General features: G+C 46.4%; 1 non-coding gene and 1 pseudogene across 1 annotated transcript; one reads left to right on the top strand and one right to left on the bottom strand.

Moving 5' to 3' along the window:
* Positions 1-14001: 14001 nt before the first annotated feature.
* Positions 14002-15024, bottom strand: LOC101828674 (annotated as a pseudogene).
* Positions 15025-18705: 3681 nt separating this feature from the next.
* On the top strand, positions 18706-18810 carry LOC121135430. Its single transcript, XR_005872555.1, has one exon. It is a non-coding gene; the product is annotated as a U6 spliceosomal RNA (small nuclear RNA).
* Positions 18811-20202: the final 1392 nt, after the last annotated feature.

Here is a 20202-nt window from a genome sequence, read left to right as displayed (position 1 = left end):
TTTAAAGAGCGAATTCCAGCACTGCCAGGGTTGCACAGAGAAACCCTGTTTGGGAAAAGTAGAGACAGAGACAGAGAGGCACACACATGGCATGGGCCCCATGGCGACCATTGCTGCTTGACAAATCCACCATCTTTTTGCTATTTACCGGTTCTCGCTATGTGTTATGGGAGTCCCTTATGCCTTTTCCTTTGGGAATTTTGTGCGAGCTTTGGTGTAGGGTGAGAGTATATACAGTGGCAGTCTCTTTAAACAAAATAACTCTGGAAAAAATGCCCGCCACTGTGGAACTATATAGCATGATAACTGCTTATTCTCTACACACGACTCCCATTGTGCCCCCCCCATCACACCAGGAATAGAGAAGTCAGAGATGTACTAACTGGGCATTCCTAGTCCCAGGGATGAAAAACATGGAATCCAGAGAAACAATGGGCCCAGATCTAGAGCCTGGGGTCGCATAGGCAGGCGTTCAGTTAATGAGTACAGAATAGTACCCACAATTCATGGCTTCCTGGATGAATGGCAAGATCTGCTCTGCCCCATGGGGAAGAGAGTCCATTAAGAGGACAGACTGGCTGCACCCTCCTCCCCTGCCTTCCTTTGGGAGCTTAAGAGGGTAACAAGCCCACATTAGAAGACTAAGGCACAAAGGAATGTGATCAGGGACCAGCTCAGGGCTCTCGGTGCTACACGGTACAAAGACTACATCACACCTCTTGAAGAATGGAAATTGCTCTTATGGGTTTGTTTCAATGTCTGACACCTCCTGACCATGAAGGAAGAAGTGTGAGAGGGTGTCTGGTGTGGTTACTGATCCTTAGAGAACAGTAGGCATTTAGATTCTTGCTCAACTTACTGCTTTTCGCTTCAGGAAAAATGTTGTAATGACGTTGATGTCTGCTTTCATGCCAGAATGCATTAAGTCTGCTTTCAATATCGCTTGTAGGTAAAGTATAATGCAATTATACAGAACATAATAAGGTGTAGCCTGTTTTGAACTTCCTGATTCATCCTCAGATCGTGCCAGTCTCCTTCCAGAGACACACTCCTGAGTGCCACCACCACCCGGTTCAATCTGCCTGTTTTTTTTTTTTCAAAGATTTATTTATCTGTTGTGAGTACAGTGTTCTGCCTGCATGTGTGCCTGCAGTTTCGAATGGACACCAGATCTCATTACAGATGGTTGTGAGCGACCATGTGGGAATTGAACTCTGGACCTTGATCTCATGAAGAGCAGTCAGTGCTCTTAACCGTTGGGCCGTCTCTCCAGCTCCCAATCTACCTGTTTAAGTCTCCTGAAAACAATGAGATTACAGGCTTGAGTCAGCACACCCAGCCGGCTTTGAGAGGCAGTTTGGTAGCTACCTCACATCCGCAAAACCACTCTAGCCTGTTAGGTTAGAGGCAGGCAGGGTCAGGAGTTCAAGTCTAGCCTCAGCTACATGGTAAACTCCAGGCCAGACAACAAACCAAAGGTTTGTATAACAAATAGCTCATATATAGAGGTTGGTTAACTCAACAAAGTTGGGCCGAGATGCCTCAGCCAGTAAAGATGCTTGCCATAAGGTTGCCAACCTGAGTTCAATCCCCAGGACTCACGTGGAGTGAGAACCGATTCCTTCAAACTGTGCTCCAACCTTCACACAGGCACCATGGCATACTCCCCACGCCCATGCACACAAAATAAGTGCAATTGTTTTCTTAAAGGGACTGGAGAGGCGGCTCAGTGGTTAGGAACATTTCATGCTCTTGCAGAGGACCCAGGTTTGGTTCCCAACACCTATACCGCAGCTCACAAGCACCTATAACTCCAGGAGATCCAAGGCCGCCTTCTGGCTCATCAGGCACAATGTGGTATACACATAAACACTCACACATATTAAATAAAAACAAATAGATATTTTAATTTTTTTTTTTTTTTTGGTTTTTCGAGACAGGGTTTCTCTGTGGCTTTGGAGGCTGTCCTGGAACTCGCTCTGTAGACCAAGCTGGTCTCGAACTCACAGAGATCCGCCTGCCTCTGCCTCCCAAGTGCTGGGATTAAAGGCATGCGCCACCAACGCCCGGCTTCAAATAGATATTTTAAAAGGGTAAACAATTTTAGAAGAAATGGAGTCTTTGATGGTATGTATCCACCACATAAACTCTGTAGCTATTCACCCAAGACTCCTTGACATAGCCAACATTAAATACTGTTTCTATCTGGGTCTGGTGGTACGCACCTGTAATCCCAGCACTCAGGAGGCAGAGGCCAGTTGAGTTCCAGAACAGCCAGGGCTATGTAGAGAGACCCTGTCAACACACACACACACACACACACACACACACACACACACACACACACACACACACGCACACTTCTTTTTTTTTTTTTTTTTTTTTGGTTTTTCGAGACAGTGTTTCTCTGTGGCTTTGGAGGCTGTCCTGGAACTCGCTTGGTAGTCCAGGCTGGTCTCGAACTCACAGAGATCCGCCTGCCTCTGCCTCCCGAGTGCTGGGATTAAAGGCGTGCACCACCAACGCCCGGCCGCATGCACACTTTAATTAATGCATATTTATTATTATTTTTTTTTTTTGGTTTTTCGAGACAGGGTTTCTCTGTAGCTTTGGAGGCTGTCCTGGAACTCGCTCTGTAGACCAGGCTGGCCTCGAACTCACAGAGATCCACCTGCCTCTGCCTCCCGAGTGCTGGGATTAAAGGCGTGCGCCACCAACGCCCGGCTAATTAATGCATATTTTATTATGTATATATAATAGTGTATGATATATATATCTGTTTCACCCGTCTTCAGCTGAGTAATTGCTTCTGTGCAGCCAGCACACCCTCATACGTACGGGGCTCGTAGCTTACCTTTCCTTAGCGCACTAGGAGAGACATCCAGAAGGCAAGCTGATTGGTTCTCACGGGAGCGCGGGCCGTTATCCGGAGTGACTGGAAGACAGGTTTTGGGAGGTCGGTCAGCACTCAGCATTCTATTTCATTCTTTCAAAGCCAGGGCCTTGAGCATGCTGGGCAAGACTTTTCCCCTGAGCTACACCCAGGCCTGATACCAGCTGCTGCATCAAATGCTTGTAGCTCCGGCCCTCCCAAGCCGGAATGTCCAGCGCTCACCTCACCGTGCTGGGCTGGAAACAGGCAGCCTGATACAGGGAGAGCAAGGTATGAGAAATAAACGTGTAGTTTGACACACTGAACGACGAGAGACAGGTCCAAAGTCAGGCAAGGTGAAGAAAAACATATATATATATTAGAAAGGGAGAGAGTTCCAGTACACAGGAGGTAGAGACAGAAAATCCAGGATCTCAAGCCACCCTTGGTTACATAGGGATTTCAAAGCCAGCCTGGAGCACATAGGAGAACCCTGTCTCAAACTTCCACATGCACAAATAAATAAATATAAATAAGAAAATAATATGAAAGGTACTTTTCTTCATATACATATGTATAATTTAAATTTTTTCCTTTTATTTTATTTTTTTTGTGAGACAGGGTCCCATTATGTAGTCTTGCTGGGCTGGAACTTGCTAATATAGACTAGGCTAGCCTCTGATGTCCATCTGCCTCTCAAGTGCTGGGATTAAAGGCAGACACCAGTACACAATACACAAGATTTTATATTTATGTAACTTTTTTTGAATTTTTTGTGGGGGTGAGGTATGCATACCTCAGGGAGTATGTGAAGGTCAGAGGACAGCCTTGGGAGTCAGCTGTCCCCTTCACCACATGGCTTTTGGGGATGAAACTCAGGTCATGAGATTTAGTGACAGGAGCCTCTAACCACTGAGCCGCCTCACCAGCCCATGTGTCTGGTTTTTAAGACAGGTTTTTCTGTGTTGTCCAGGCTGACCTTCAACTTTCTGTACTCCCCAACTCTCAGTTTCTCCAAGTGCTGGGATTATAGGTGGGTGCTAATACACCCAGCTTTAGAAACTTGTTTCATTTTATTTTGGTTTTTCAAGACCAGGTTTCTCTGTGTTGTTTTGGAGGCTGTCCTGGAACTTGCTCTTGTAGACCAGGCTGGCCTCGAACTCACAGAGATCCACCTGCCTCTGCCTCCCAAGTGCTGGGACTAAAGGCGTGCGCCACAGACTTGCTAGAAACTTGTTTTATTCTTGCTGTTGTTATTGTGTGTATATATGGTGTGTGTGTGTGTGTGTGTGTGTAGAGAGAGAGAGAGAGAGAGAGAGAGAGAGAGAGAGAGAGAGAGAGAGAGAGAGAGAGAGAGAGAGAGAGAGAACTCATGTGGATGTCAGAGAATAACTTTGTGGAGATGCCCATCTTTATTTAGGTTCCAGTGAATGAACTGAGGTTGTATGGATTGAGCCCCTGATAATAAATGAATGAATGAATGAATGAATGAATAAATAAATAAATAAATAAATAAATATAGGAAGCTGGAGAGATAGCTCATTGGTTAAGATCACTGCCTTCCAAAGGTCCTGAGTTCAAGCCCCAGCAACCACATGGTGACTGACAACCGGATGTAATGAGATCTGTTGCCCTCTTCTGGCCTGTAGGCATACATGCAGGCAGAACACTGTGTACATAATTAAAAAAAATCTAATGCAGCAGTTCTCAACCTATGGGCCTTGGCTCCTTTGGGAGTCAAATTACCCTTTGACAGAGGTTACTCAAGACCATGAGAAAACTCAGATATTTATGTTATGATTCATACAGGCAGCAAAATTACAGTTATGAAGTAGTAACGAAAATGATTTTATGGATGGGGAGTCATCACAGCATTAGGAAGGTTGAGAACCACTGGTCTAATGAATTGAACAGTTTACAAAAAGAACAAACACAAATGGCCAATAACTATTTCAAAAAGTGTTCAATATCCCCAGTCATCAGGGAGAAGCATATTAAATGGGAATTTGGGGGGGTGGGTTTCATACCAGGGTTTCTCTGTGTAGCTCTGGCTGTCCTGGAACTCACTCTGTAGACCAGGTTGGCCTCGAACTTAGAGATTCACCTGCCTCTGCCTCCCAAATGCTGGGATTAAAGGTATTCACTACCACAACCTCACTGCCTGTCTCTCTCAATAAAACTTAAAAAAAAAGATTTCATTTCATGTGTATTGATGTTTTGCTTGTGTGTATGTTCATGCAAGGGCATCTGGTCCCCTGAAACTGGAATTACAGAGAGCTGTGAACTGTCATGTAGGCACCAGGTCTTCTTGAAGAGTAGCTGGTGCTCTTAATTGCCTAGCCATCTCTCCAATCCTAAAGCTGTATTTTTTCCCCCCAAGACAGGGTTTCTCTGTGTAGCTTTGGAGCCTGTTCCGGAACTTACTCTGTGAGTTCAGGCTGGCCTTGAACTCACAGAGACCCACCTGCCTTTGCCTCCTTGAGTGCTGGTCTACAGAGCGAGTTCTAGGATAGCCTCCAAAACAATACAGAGAAACCCTGTTTTGAAAAACCAAAAAAAAAAAAAAAAAGTGAAATCATGAAATTTTCAGGAAAACTGATGGGTTACAATATCATAATATCAAAATTATAATACATTCATAATATATGTATATGTTGTAATTATAATGTATATTATATTGTATAATATTCATAGATTTTATTTAGGTATTAGAAAGAGAAAAAATTGCATGTTCTCCGTCTTATGTGGGTCCTAGTTCATAATGTGTGTGTGTGTGCACAGCTGTAAGCGTGGGCATAGTATAACACGTAGGAAGCGTCAGAGACTGAGAGAGGTTAATATTAGATGATGGAGAAGGACAGGATGCAGGCAAAAGAACTCAGGACTCTGGAAGAGGAGACAAAGCTCATTGTTTTTCTGGTTTCAACTCTGTCTCAGGTGTTTTCTTTTTCTGTAGTGGATAAGCACATTAAAATGTAGTTGATAGTTTGAGTATAAACCCAAAGGGAGGTGGAGAGATAGCTCAGGGGTTAAGAACACTAGCTGGTCTTCCAGGATCCTGAGTTCAATTCCCAGCAACCACATGGTGGCTCACAACTACCTGTAATGAGATCTAGTGCCCTCTTCTGGCCTGCAGGCATACATGCAGACAAAATACTGTATACATACACGTACACACACACACACACACACACACACACACACACACACACATATATATATATATATATATATATATATATACATGTACACACCTCAAACAAAGTTGCCTCTTTCTCCCTTTCCACTGTCCGTCCCCACTCCCACATGACAACCCAAATTAGGACAATGGTGAAGAGACTTGGTTTTTATTAAAGATACACGCCTGGGAGTCACATAACATGGTTAGCATCATAGGCAGGAAAATTGAGAGTTGAAGGTCAGGGTTGGCCTCCTACCTAACCTCAGGGTATGCTGGGGCCTGGATTCAGAGCTCCCACCATAGAAAGCAGCCTCTTCAGAGAATATCTCATGCCTAGTCTCAACACATCCATGAGCTGAGGCAGGAGGATCACCAGAATACCATGGCCAGCGTGGCCAATGGAGAGCAAGAAAAACAACCTAACAAGCAGAAAGAAAACCCAAGAGACAGAAAATCCTGGGGACTGGGAGATGAAGATGGCTCAGTGACAATTACTGTTTTTATAGAGGACCTGGGAGCTTAGAACCCACACGGTTATGTCACCATAAGCCCAAACTCCATTCCCAGAGGTACTAATGCCCCGATTGGACTTTCCTGACAACAAGCCATGCATTTGCTATACACATCCATGGAGGCATAGGATCTCATACACACTCAAATGAATGAAATTAAAATGGGGCAGACGAACCCTGAATTTTGGGAATGGGTGGCAGAGCCCTGTAATCCTAGCTCCTCATCTGGAGGAGTGTATCTTAGGCCAGGTTGGAGAATTTAGGGACAATGTCTTAGTTTCACAACACAGGCAACGGGACGAGGAGGGTCTTGACACACACCTGGTCCTCTGAGTTTAATGCCTAGAAGTGATTATAAATGACTATAATTGGCCGGGTGTTGGTGGCACACACCTTACATCCCAGCACTGGGGATGTGAGTTTGAGACCAGCCTGGTCTACAAGAGTTAGTTCCAGGACAGGCTCCAAAGCCACAGAGAAACCCTTCCTTGAAAAACAAAACAGCAACAAAAAATGACTATAATGTTTTCCGCTCCTCACATCCCAGTGTTACTCTGTGAGTCAGTGTGAGTCTGTAAATTCTCAATCAGGAAAAACAAAAACAAACCCAAGCAGGCCACTCCTGTGCCTGTACCCTCAGTAGCCATGGTCCTTCAAAGCAGAGCACCAGGCAGCCAAGAGCCTTTCCTTGAGGTGCAGAACTGAGCCCCCCACAAACACTCTGCCAAATGTGCCCTGCCCACAAATCAGGACCATCGTCCCAACAGCTGGCTCCTGCCTCAGTGGCTGGGTTCCCACGGATGTCCTGAAGTGACAACAGGGAGCAGGCTCTCTCAGTTCCTGAAGGGTTCCCTCAAGTCAGGGATGCTCCGAGGGACAACACTGCTGGTTCTTGACAACAGAAAGTACCTCCAAGGCTGAGTGCCCCTGGCTGAGCTCTTCTTGTCCCTCCTGACTCCTGCACCTGGGACTGAAAAGCACCTTGGACCTTTGCAACCACATCTGGGACAGAATCTTGAAGCCAGAGCTCTCCGTTTTTTTTTTTTTTTTTTTTTTTTTTTAGGTTTTTGAGACAGGGTTTCTCTGTATTGTTTTGGAGGCTGTCCTGGAACTCGCTCTATAGACCAGGCTGGCCTCGAACTCACAGAGATCCACCTGCCTCTGCCTCCCGAGTGCTGGGATTAAAGGCGTGCGCCACCAATGCCTGGCAACAGAGCTCTCTGAATGCTAGAAGATTTAGGTACAAGCTTCTAGGCACAATTTTGTTTTGGCTTGGTTCTACCTTGACTCTTAATCTAGGTGAATTCCACCTCAAGACTCCAGCATCACCTTGAGACACCCACAATCAGCTTATATTACTTACTGGTCTGGATGATGTACGTTGGCACAATTTTCCTTGTCAAAATAGCTCTTAAGACCTGGTCTCAGCCGGGCATTGGTGGCGCACGCCTTTAATCCCAGCACTTGGGAGGCAGAGGCAGGCGGATCTCTGTGTGTTCGAAGCCAGCCTGGTCTACAGAGCTAGTTCCAGGACAGTTTCCAAAGCTACACAGAGGAACCCTGTCTTGAAAAAAACCAACAAACAAACAAACAAAAGACCTGGTCTCCTGAGCTAGTTCCATGATAGCCAAGGGTAAACAAAACACCTCGTCTTGAAAAAACACAAACAACAACAAAGCCCAAAAAACACAAAATAAAAAGGACATCGAAACCTTGTCATTTGAAGGCACAGCTCCTCTAATAGGATCCCCAGTGACCAAACGCCCCCCATTCGGAGGCTACATTCTGTGGCTCCCTCTAGATCTATAACCTTTGTGAATGTTGGTGTTGGGTGCGAACGGGGACTTCCTAGTGATGCCATTTTGTAAATATAGGCTATATTGCTGAGGTTTACCCCAAATGTCCCCCACCCTACATCTCACAATTTCTCCCACTGAGCCATAGCTCTTTCCCAGTTACACTAATTTTGGGCTTGTGAGACAGGCTCTCACTGTGCAACTTTGGATGGGTAGCCTAAAAACCCGAATTTGGGAACCAGATGTGTCTTGACCTCAGAGTCCTGCCTCCTTCTGCCTCCTGTCTTGAACGCTGTAGTTGTAGAGCTGTGACAATTAGGCACATCCCATGTGCTATTCTATTGAAAATCAGGGTGGTCTTAAGCTCAGGCTGGCCTCATTAATTCGTGGCCCTCCCTCGTGGAGGTAGGGGCAATTTTGCATGGCCCAACTGGGGATCTGTACCAGTGCTGAGGTCTGGATACCCAGGTCTCAATCAGGCCAACATCCTTCCTTCCCAGGGAGATGCTTTTCCAACTCTGCCTGGCAACCACTTTGCCCCAGGCACCGTTGACACAATCATGGTTTCTTATTTTTGTTTTTTGAGACAGGGTTTCTCTGTATTGTTTTGGAGGCTGTCCTGGAATTGGCTCTACAGACCAGGCTGGCCTCGAACTCACAGATCCACCGGTCTCTACCTCCCGAGTGCTGGGATTAAAGGTGTGCACCACCGACGCCCGGTTCACAATCATGGTTTCTATACTATGGCAGACATGGCAATGACCACCAGAATCTTCAATGGATTTTACTTTAAATCTGACCTCAGTATGTAGTTCTGGCAGGCCATTCTCCTGCCTCTGCTTCTCAAATAACTGGCATCCATATACCTGCATGTGTTGTCCACATGAACACACACACTAGGAAAGAACCAGGGTTGGAGCCCGCAGCCTGTTTCCTGCCACGCAAGCACCCCCTCAGCTGAGCTGGGTTCCCCAGTCCTACGTGAATTCCATGTTGGTACCGTTCTACAATGCGCCCAAACACATACTACCAGAACGCCATGAATATTTTTCTCCAAAGAGTCCAATCACTGGGGAGCAGTGTGTTGGACCCTTCCCCCATGGGATCTGCTGACCAGCTTGTGACTAGGAGCTTACTTCTTGTTCCCTTCCTTCCAATGAAGCCTGAATGCAAGCTCCTGTTATCCGCCCATCCTTATTGCAGGAGGGCCCTGGGAACTGGTATATAATGCTCCCATCTTGTTGCAATAAAAGGCATTCTCCTTGTTAAAAAAAAAAAAAAGTTCTGAGCCTGGCATTGGTGGCGCATGCCTTTAATCCCAGCACTCGGGAGGCAGAGGCTGGCGGATCTCTGTGAGTTCGAGGCCGGGTTGGTCTACAAAGTGAGTTCCAGGACAGCCTCCAAAACAATACAGAGAAACCCTGTCTCGTAAAAACCAAAAAAAAAAAAAAAAAAAAAAAAAAAGTTCTGTTCCCAGCACACCAATCAGGTGCTCACTGTAACTCAAGGACCACAGGATACAAGGCATCGGGCCAGCACGAGACACCCAGAGACACAGTCAAAGCACCTTCACAATCTTTGCAAGCTCCTCGACCCCCCAATAGCCTCATGGTCTTGTGTTTACTTGCACTGGGTCCTCGATTCTCTACCTCTGACCCCAGATGAGGAGAATGGAGAAGTGGCATGGATTTTATTAAAGCTACATGGCCGGGGTTCACAGAAGATGGCTTAGAGGTACCCTGTGTCAGAAAACCGAAACAAAAGAAGATGGTTAGAGGTGCAGGCAGGAAAATCACCTCATATCAACCCTGAGGTAGTCTGAAGCCTTGATGCAAAGCTCTCATGACAGAAAACGGGCTCTTCGAAGAATAACCTTTGGGAGGAGTGACTCATGCCTGGTCTCAACATTTCCATGAGCTGAGGCAGGAGGATCACCAGGACACCAAGGCCAGTGTGGCCAACAGAGAACAAGGAAAAGAACAGAATACAACTGGGCAGTGATGGAGCATGCCTCTAATCCCAGCACAGGCAGGCAGATCTCTATGAGTTCTTTTTTTGTTTTGTTTTGGCTTTTCGAGACAGGAGGCTGTCCTGGAACTCACTGTGTATACCAGACTGGCCTCGAACTCACAGAGATCCTTCTGCCTCTGCCTCCTGAGTATTGGGATTTAAGGCATGTGCCACCAACACCCAGCCCTCTGTGAGTTCTATGCCAACCTGGTCTACAGATCTCAGTTCAAGGACTGGCTCCATAGCTCCTGAGAATCCCTGTCTAGAGAAAAACCAACGGGGAGGAAAAAAACCAAGCAAAACTTAAATCCAACTGACAGAAAACACTGGGGAGATGACTCAGTGGCTTAGAGCTGTTACTCTTTGTGCAGAGATCCTTGTAGTCCTTTGGTAGTTTCAACTCCACCCAAAAACTGATTTCCATGAGACCTGTTACCCTGATATGACCCTTTTGGGAAGCAGGTACACATATGTTCTTCATGTGTTTGTGCAGGGAAAACAAAAACAAAAAACAAAAAACAAACAAACAAAAACAACTCTTGTACACATTAAAACAAAATAGGGCTGGAGAGATGGCTCAGTGGTTAAGAGCACTGGCTGCTCTCCCAGAAGTCCTGAGTTCAATTCCCAGCAACCACATGGTGGTTCACAACCATCTGTAACGAGATCTGGTGCCCTCTTCTGGTGTGTAGGTAGAACACCGTATACTTAATAATAAAAAACAAAACAAAACAAACAACAACAAAACCAGAGAAGAAACAAACAAAACACCAGAGAGGCCGGGCGTTGGTGGTGCACGAATTAAATCCCAGCACTCGGGAGGCAGAGGCAGGCTGATCTCTGTGAGTTCGAGGCCAGCCTGGTCTACAAGAGCGAGTTCCAGGACAGCCTCTAAAACAATACAGAGAAACCCTGTCTCGAAAAACTAAAAAAAAAAAAAAAAAAAAAAAAAAAAAAACCCAACAAACTAACAAAACACCAGAGAGGAGAAATACTGAACTGTAAGGATTGGTGATTGGTAGTACGGCCTGGAATCCTAGGCTCTCAGCAGGCTTTGAGGCTACACAGGGGAATTAAGGAGACCTTGCCTTCTCATTTTCAATACCAGGAATACAACTGGGAAGAACCTGATACCCCACCTTGCGACTTGATTAAATCCCTAGACGTCACTATAAATGACTCCGAAGTTGTCACCTCACATTGGGAAATGGCACCCATTTCCCAATATCAGTCTCTGTAAATCTTTGTAAATCAAGAACCAAAAAGAGCCGGGCGTCGGTCACACACACCTTAAATCCCAGCGCTCTGAGTCAGGCGGATCTCTGTGAGTTCAAGGCCAGCCTGGTCTACAGAGCCAATTCCAGGACAGCCTCCAAAACAATATAGAGAAACCATGTCTCGAAAAACCAAAAACCAAAACAAACAAATGAACAAACAAACCAAAAAGATAAAAAAAAAAAAAAAAAGGAAACACAGGAAAATCATTCGCACATGCCAGTCGTGGCCCGGCTCCTCCCAGCTTTGATAGTTTGTAATTATGTGAAGACAAGCCTTGAGCTGGAACTTAAGTCAGTGTAGGATCCCAGACCCTTCGGAAGCATGGAAGGCTCCTCTCGTCTCTTTAAAAGAAGAATCTTTTATAGGAATGAAAAAAGTGTTCCAAGACTTGAGTGGCGTTTTGCCTCAGATTGTGAAGTTCAAGCTTTTCTATACCAACAAAGACACCCCGACTCCCCCAAGTTGAAATCACAGCCTGAGCCAGCCTGCATGCCCAGCACAGCCCCAAGCAGCCTGTTTTCAGCAGCGGCTCAAACCAGAGCCCTGTGAACGCGCTCCACTCGTATCGGATGCTGACCCACACGGGTGGCATAAGAGCCCACACATCAGTTTCACAGATGCAAAACTGAAGGGGAAGGACCTACTGTGCACAAGAACAACACAGTCACCCCCTTTCCGTGTGACAGAAAGACAAATGTCTTAAAGTGTTTGCCAAGAGACAAACCCTCTCTTGCAGGTCTAAACACTTATGCTTTGGGGGGGGGTATCCCTGCAGCTTGCAACCTTTGGTAAGAAAGCGCTGCAGCCCCCGGCTTAGGAATCCTGGCTGTACCCCACAGGGATGCTCTACATAACTGCCCTTGCTGTCCTCTAACTCATTCTGTAGACCAGGCTGGCCTCAGAAATCTGCGCGCCTGCCTCCCGAGTGCTGGGATGGAAGGCGTGCCTCACCACTGCCCGGCTCCCTATGGCTTTCTGAAAATGGCCCTTAGGAGTAACAGTCCTTGTGCAAGTCTGCTGACCATGCTCTGTCCCAAAGGGTCCATGGCGTCCTTAGATCTAGACCTCACCCCAGAGAGGTGGGCAGTATCAATGCTGCCTTCACCTGTGATGTCCTGGAGTGACAGCAGGTGGCACAGCAGGTCACCATGATACTAAAAGGCCAGACTCAGCCAGGGGCACTCAGCCTGCACAGCAGAAAGAGTCTCCAGGGCTGACTGTCCCTCACTGCGCTCTTGATCCAGCACCTCGAATTTGAAAGCATATTTTTGTTAAGATCATGTCTAAATAGAACAGATCTTTTTTTTTTTTTTATCAACTTCTGGCACAGAATACTGAACCCCCAGCTCCCTGAAAGCTATGCAACAGTAGCTTCAGTGTTCAAACTTATTTTGACACGGGGGTCTCACTGGGTAAGTTAACCCACGTGACTTTGATCTCATGACCCACTGGCTTCACCACGGGGACAACTCACAGCCAACTAATATTCCTTACTCGCCTGGATGGTGCAGACACCTGGGACCTTGTCATTGGAAGACAGAGGCTCAGTGACCTACGCAGCCTGCATCCCCTCCCTTTTTCCACCGTGAGATCTAAAAACCTTTCCTAACTTTGCTCTCGGTGTGATCTCAGAACCCCAGAGATGGCGCGAGCTAAAACACAGGCTACAGTGCCGAGTCACACCCCAGCTGCCTTACATATGCCCTCATTTCCTGGTGTGGGAAGGGTAAAACTGGCCTGGACAGGAGACAGGTCTTGACCTCAGAGATCTGCCTCCCCTGAGGGATCTGGTGAAAGGCCTGTGCCACTTATGACAATCCCAGACATTCTTTCTTTTTTTTTTTTTTTGGCTTATTTTTTGGACATCTTTTATGTATGATTACTGTCTCCATGTATGCCTGCAGGCCAGAAGAGAGAATCAGATCTCATTACAAGATGGTTGTGAGCCACCATTGGCCTCTGGAAATTGAACTCAGGACCCGTGGAAGAGCAGCCAGTGCTCTTAGCCTCTCGGTCACATCTCCAGCCCCATTTTTTCTTTTGTTTTACAAGACAGGGCTTCTCTGTATTGTTTTGGAGGCTGTCCTAGAACTCGCTCTTGTAGACCAGACTGGTCTTGAACTCACAGAGATTCACCTGCCTCTGCCTCCCGAGTGCTGGGATTAAAGGCGTGCGCCACCACTGCCTGGTTGCCCCATTTTTTAAGATCAAATATACATAAACTCATTGGCTACCTCTTCCTTTCTCCTGGATCACCAGATCTTAGGGCCACTGCAGGAATTTTTTGTTTTTGGAAGACAAGTTTGTATTTATGGATAGAAAACTTAGCAGTGAGTGTACATTTAACCCGGTTTAATATTCTTTGGCCTTTGCCTTTTCCAGCCTGGCAATTCAAGCCATAGATTTAGGACCCAGGACATTGCCTCCCCAGTGGTGGCGGATCTCATCATGTCTGTAATTGGTCCTATGAGCTTCCCCCAGCTTAGCCAGAGCACCTTTGTCTTCTGAGTTAACCTGTGTGAAGGCAATGTGTGTGTATGTGTGTGTGTGTGTGTGTGTGTGTGTGTGTGTGTGTGTGTGTGTACATGTCTTCCTGTGGACCAGGCATCCCAGCCTGGCTTCTTCCTTGATGATGTAGTAGGGGACCCCCAACTTCCGACACAGGGCAGGCAGGAAGACCACCAGCTCAATGGGGTCTACATCGTGGGCGATCACCACCTGCTGAGCCTTGTTCTCCAAGGTGGTGACAGTGTTGACTCCTGCTCACAGGACAGGTGGCCTCTTAGTTGGGACATCCCGTTTGCCAGCAGCCTTCTCCTCAGCACGGGGCAACAATCATTGGCTTCTTCTCCTGCTTTGTCTCTGGCCTGCACTTGTGGGCAAGCTTAAGCAGCTGGGTAGCTGTTTGCCGGTCCAGGGCCTGGGGGAGCTGGTTAATGGCAGGAGGTACTTTGAGCGGCTTGTAGAGGATGGCCCTTAGTCACTGCAGCTGAATGTAAGGGGGAATTTGATGAAGCGTGTGGAGACCTCTCTTGGGCTGGGTGTCCTGCCCAATGTCACAGTTCTTAGGCCTTTTCTCACACAAAGGATCCACCACCTTTTTGGCCTCCTGTTTCTTCACGAGGGCAACAGAGGAGGGGGGCACCTTCTTCCCCTTGGGCATCTTGCTTGGCTGAAGAAGGGGGAGTAGAATTGTTCTATTTATGGGCCTGGAGAAATGGCTCAGAGTTTACGATCATTTGCTGCTCTCACGGATGACCAAATTTGGCTGCACATCAGATCTGTCTGCCTTTGTTCCTCCAGAGCTTTATCAAAGGTGAGCTTCGGGGGCTGGAGAGATGGCTCAGAGGTTAAGAGCACTGACTGCTCTTCCAGAGGTCCTGAGTTCAATTCCCAGCAATCACATGGTAGCTCACAGCCATCTGTAATGAGATCTGGTATCCTCTTCTGGCTTGCAGACAGATACTGAGGCAGGATGTTGTATTCACAATAAACAAATAAATCTTAAAAAAAAGGTGAGCTTTGTCTACACACACACACACACACACACACACACACACACACACTATTATTTGTAAAGAAAACACAACCCTTGTTTGGAGATCTGACTGAGAAGGGCCACAGAGCAAAGTTGAAGTCAGAAGAGAGTTTAGCCTGATAATGACCGGAGTTCAATCCCTGGTAGTCACATGTACAGAAACAATTTCATATTGTTTTCTAACCTCGACCCACATATACACAAATATACATAGCATGCATTTACATTCTTAGCTGCACATGGCACCACATACATGCAATTCAATTGAGTATGAGGCCAGCCAGGTTTCCACACCTAGTCTATATATTTATATTGCTCTAGGCCCCCTGTGACACAGACCTGTAACCCCATCCCTAGAGAGGTGGGAAACGGTGAAATCGGGCACTCAAGAGTAGCCTTAGTTACACAGTAAAAATGAGGTCAAGCCAACACGGGGGTAGATAAAACAGAATAAAATATTGCTGGGCACGTGTAAGGTCCTTGGGTCCTTCCCCGGCACTGGGAAAAAAAATAAAGTCAGACACCTGATGGAGATTGGACACATGACTGAGGAGGGGTCACAGAGCAAGGGTGAAGTCGGAAGAGAGCTTCCTGAGGAAGCTATGAGTAGGGAAGGAGGGATACTCACCCCCAGAGCTCTAGAGGCAAGTCACAACTTCAGGCAAACAGAAAGGGCCTGGCACTGGGAGCTGTCTCCTTTATCCCTCCAGTCCATCTGAACCTTGAATGGCTTAAAGGCTGGACATACCCATTCTACCTTCTGGCCTTGGAGTCAGCCCCTTCCTCTGGATCTCAAGTTCTTGTGATTCCATGACCCTGCTTAGCCTATGTATGGATGTAAAAACAATAGTTACTGGAATGCCAAGGGCAAGTTGGAAAGTTTAGATAAAGACAGGGATTTAAGGGGCTGGAGAGATGGCTCAGAGATTCAGAGCACTGATTGCTCTTCTAGAGGACCTGAGTTCAATTCCCAGCAACCACATGGCGGCTCACAACCGTCTATAATGAGATCTGATCCCCCTCATCTGGCATGCAGGCAGAACACTGTATACGTAATTAAAAAAAAAAAAGACAGGGATTTAAAATGGGAAACTCACCAAAAAGAGGTAAAGCACGGACCTTTTAACCCCAGCACTTGGAAGGAGCTCTGTGTTTTTGAGGCCGTGTTAGTCTACAAGGCAAGTTTCAGGACAGCCTGGGCTGTTATACCAAGAAAGCCTGTCTAAAAATCAAACAAATGAACATAAGACACAAATGAATGAATGAATAAACAACAAGGTAACCTCTCCTCCCAGAATAATTGATTTGTTCTAATGGAGAATATAAAGCTATCAAGCACAAAACCAGTGCACGGTGGTTGATGTTTTAGTCCCAGGACCTGGTAGACAGGTATTCTCTGAGTTGGAGACTAACCTGGTCTACAGAGTGAGTACCAGGACAGCTAGGGCTACTCAGAAAAACCCTGTCTCAAAAACAAAACAAAACAAAACAAGACCAAAACAGCAAAATAAATAGTAATAATAACATAAAGATATCAACACAGACTTGGGAATGTGGAGTGACACACAGCCACAAGGTCTACATCCTGTGGCTTCACCAGGCAAAAAAGGCTGGGGAGAAACACTACAAATAGACAAATAAGTAGGTATCTAGGGGTGGGAAGCAGGGAAGACTGCTGTGCACAGGTTGCAAAGTCCCCAGAGACCACCAGGAAGACAGACCCACCAAATTGCAAAAGCAAGGTTTAATGATCGTTTATCCAACCATGACAGGGACCCCATCTAGCAAGCTGACGCAGCAGCCTCCAGAAGGAGTGAAGTTCCCTGTCTACTGCTAGGTTTTAAAGACAAAAGTTACAGGATGACATCAGTAGGTATGGGCTAGTTTCTGATTGGTTGACATTTGGGAACAATCAGGAGAATTTCTCAAAGTCATATTTTGGCATGAAATACCTGGGTACCAACTATTCTCATTGGTCAGTGCTGAGAGGGAACATTCTGTGGTTTCTATGGCATTGTCTTGTTACTTGCAGGTAGCCTGTTGTACGTAGATACAAATAGTTTTCAGAACTATATCCTGGAGACTACAGGGAGGTTTTGGTCTCCCCTGGAGTTTCATTTTGGCCAAACAGTTCCCAAGTATCTAGGAGGCTGTGGGGGTGGTGTCTGGAGTTTATTTGTGTGCAGTTTTGGCCATAGACTCTGGTAGCCAGAGGATCTGGGGTTTCCTTGTGTCAGAGGCCTACGTGTCTTTTCTGTAGCCTGTCATGGCTGCTACAGCAGGGGGCTGAGTGAGGGTCTGGTCCCTTTATTTCTAAATTATTACAAGTGAAGCCTTTGAGTTTAGTTTACCCCTTTCACAAGACATGACTCAGGGATGTAGTGCTTGCCCAACACGCCTCTGATCCCAGCACTGGCGAGGCAGAGGCAGGCGGATCTATGTGAGTTGGAGGCCATAGGGCTGTTAAATGGAGATACCCTGTCTCGAAACCTCCCCACCCCCACCCCCAAATCCAACACCTAGGAGCAGTTGCTAAACCTGCAATCTCAACACTTTGCACATGCACACTGGGGGGATCAGAGGCCTAAGGTCATACATAGTGAGTTCAAGACCAGTCCCTACCCCAAAGAAAAGAAAACTGAAGGGAATAAAGAAAAAACAAGGATATAATTTGGGTGTGAGATAACCTTGAACTCCTGAAACTTCTGCTTCTACCTCGTACATTCAAGGATATAGGCAGTGCCTTCAGGCAGTCATCTCTATTTCCAGATAGTACACCATGCAGTCCTGGCTCAGGGGGATTTAGAGATCCACCTGCCTCTGCCTCTGCAGAATAAATGCTTCCACCAGGGAGTATGGCCTTATTTCTTGGTTTGGAAAGGGGCTGGCAATGTATCGCTTTGGTTGCTCAGTTCTGAGAATGCAAAGTCAGGATATAAATCAAATATGTCACCTTGAGCTAAATGCAGGCATTTGGGAAGAAACTGTAAGTTAACTTTATCATTTCTAGGAAACTATGATAAGTGCAGAAAACTCTTTCATCTTCGGAACTGGTTCTTGGTCACAGCCTTCTCTCAACAGTCGCCTGTTCTTCCTGCTTCCTGGTTTCTCTGGAAGTAGAATTCATTCATAACTTCCCGTGGGCGCTCATGGGAAACGGCAAGAGGCATGCAGAGAACTTCCCGGGCGAGCATGCCATACGCTGTGCCCACCAAATGAAACCCCTTGTTGTGGCATGGGATGCAAATGTCACATAGCCTCGGGGAGAAGCTCTGTTTCACAGAACAATGGCGGGCAGGGTGACATAAGTTGCCTCTCTGAGGAGCTGATGGTCAGCCCTGGGATCTGTCACCTCCAGAAACGTGGCTCCCTGAGAGCTGTTGGTACCTAGTTAGTGAAGGTTCCAGGTGTGAAGCAGCCAGCACTTGGAGCAGCTCCAGAGGCAGCAGCGAACTTTAGGACACCTTGTGGGTTCCTATAGGTACTGGTCCCCAAGCAATGTGTGCTCAGGGGATGGTTCATTGTTTAAGATAAATGGCTGCATGCTAGAATGATTCAGAGAAGATTAGCACGGCCCTTGGAGCAAAGATGACACGCAAATTCGTGAAGCATTCCATATGAAAAACAAACAAACAATGGTTGTTCTTGCAGACGAGGCAACTTTGGATCCCAGCGCCAACGTGATGGCTAGCAACTACTTATAGCAAGCACCAGACTTGAGAAAAATACGTGCAGTCAAAGCATTCATGCACATAAAATGAGAAAATGAAATCTAAAAAAGTTATTATACTTCTTTTAAATGTTCTGTAGGCTTTTTGGCCTACAGTTATAATGCTAATACTTCAGAGAAGAAGCAAGAGAATGAGGAGTCCAAGGCTAGGGTGAGCTATACAAGATCTTGCTACAATCACACAGAAAAAAACTGTTAAGTTTTATTGGAATTTTGATCAAACAAAAACTCAGTGATTAATGGCTGCTCTTCCAAGTACAAGGGCTCAGTTTCGAACAGCCTCATCAAAAGGCTTAACTGTAGCTCCGGGAGGGTTTCTAAGGGCACCTGCTCACATGGGATACAAATAAACTTACATAGACAACACATACGCTTAAACCAGTGGTGATGCTCGCCTTTTATCCCAGCACTTGGGAGGCAGAGACAACTGAACTTCTGTGAGTCCTAGGACAGCATGGTCTACAGCTAGTTCTAGGTCAGCCAAGACTGTTACACAGACAAACCCGGTCTCTTGTCTGGAAAAAGCAAAAAATAAACAAAACAAACAGCCAATCTCACTCCCCCTACCCATTATCCATGTGCCATGCGCCAAGGGAACTTGCGCCTGCGCAGTGGGCTAAGGTCGGGTGGTGCCCAGCGAATGGCAGTCTGGTGACTTGCAAGTTTGAAACCTTTCAAGCTGTGTTCCCTACAGTGGTGGAAGAATTCTTTGTGAGAAAGTTTGACAAGGAAGGAAACGTTATTCCTTTTGAAAGCAAGCCATGGGATTTATACGAAGAGTTAATGGTTCAGGCAAAGACTTTGCAGTTTCGGTGAATTTCACCATTAAACACAATGGAGTCATCAGGAGGATGGAGGCTGTGAGTCCTCCAGAGCTGTCTATGGAAGGAAGTATCCTAGCTTAACGGTGGATGGGGTATACTTAGCTCTCTGAGACCACGGATCCTTGAGACAACTGAATGCCAACCATTGGTTGGTGCCCTGTGTTCCGTCTACAGAAGGAAACTAGAAATCCTGCGTCCATATGGTAATGTCTCTGGAAGTGAGTAGCGATGCCGAAGACCTTTTTTCCCAGTACCCAAGAGGAAGAGCCTGGTGGACCTGTGTTTTGGCGGCCAACCTTGTCTAGAGAGCAAGTTTCGGGAAATCAAAGGTACAGAGATAAACCCTGCCTCAGATAAAAAGAAAAAGACAAGAAAAGAAGAGCTCTTATACTCAGTTCTGGATAGAAGCCCGTTTTATACCGGTATTTTTTCCTTTATATATAAATTAATAGAATGAAGAC

The sequence above is a fragment of the Mesocricetus auratus genome, unplaced genomic scaffold (genome assembly GCF_017639785.1).
Source record: "Mesocricetus auratus isolate SY011 unplaced genomic scaffold, BCM_Maur_2.0 Super-Scaffold_100037, whole genome shotgun sequence".
Classification (NCBI taxonomy): domain Eukaryota; kingdom Metazoa; phylum Chordata; class Mammalia; order Rodentia; family Cricetidae; genus Mesocricetus; species Mesocricetus auratus.
Note: the sequence above shows the minus strand (reverse complement) of the source record. Positions and strands in the feature narration are given on the sequence as shown.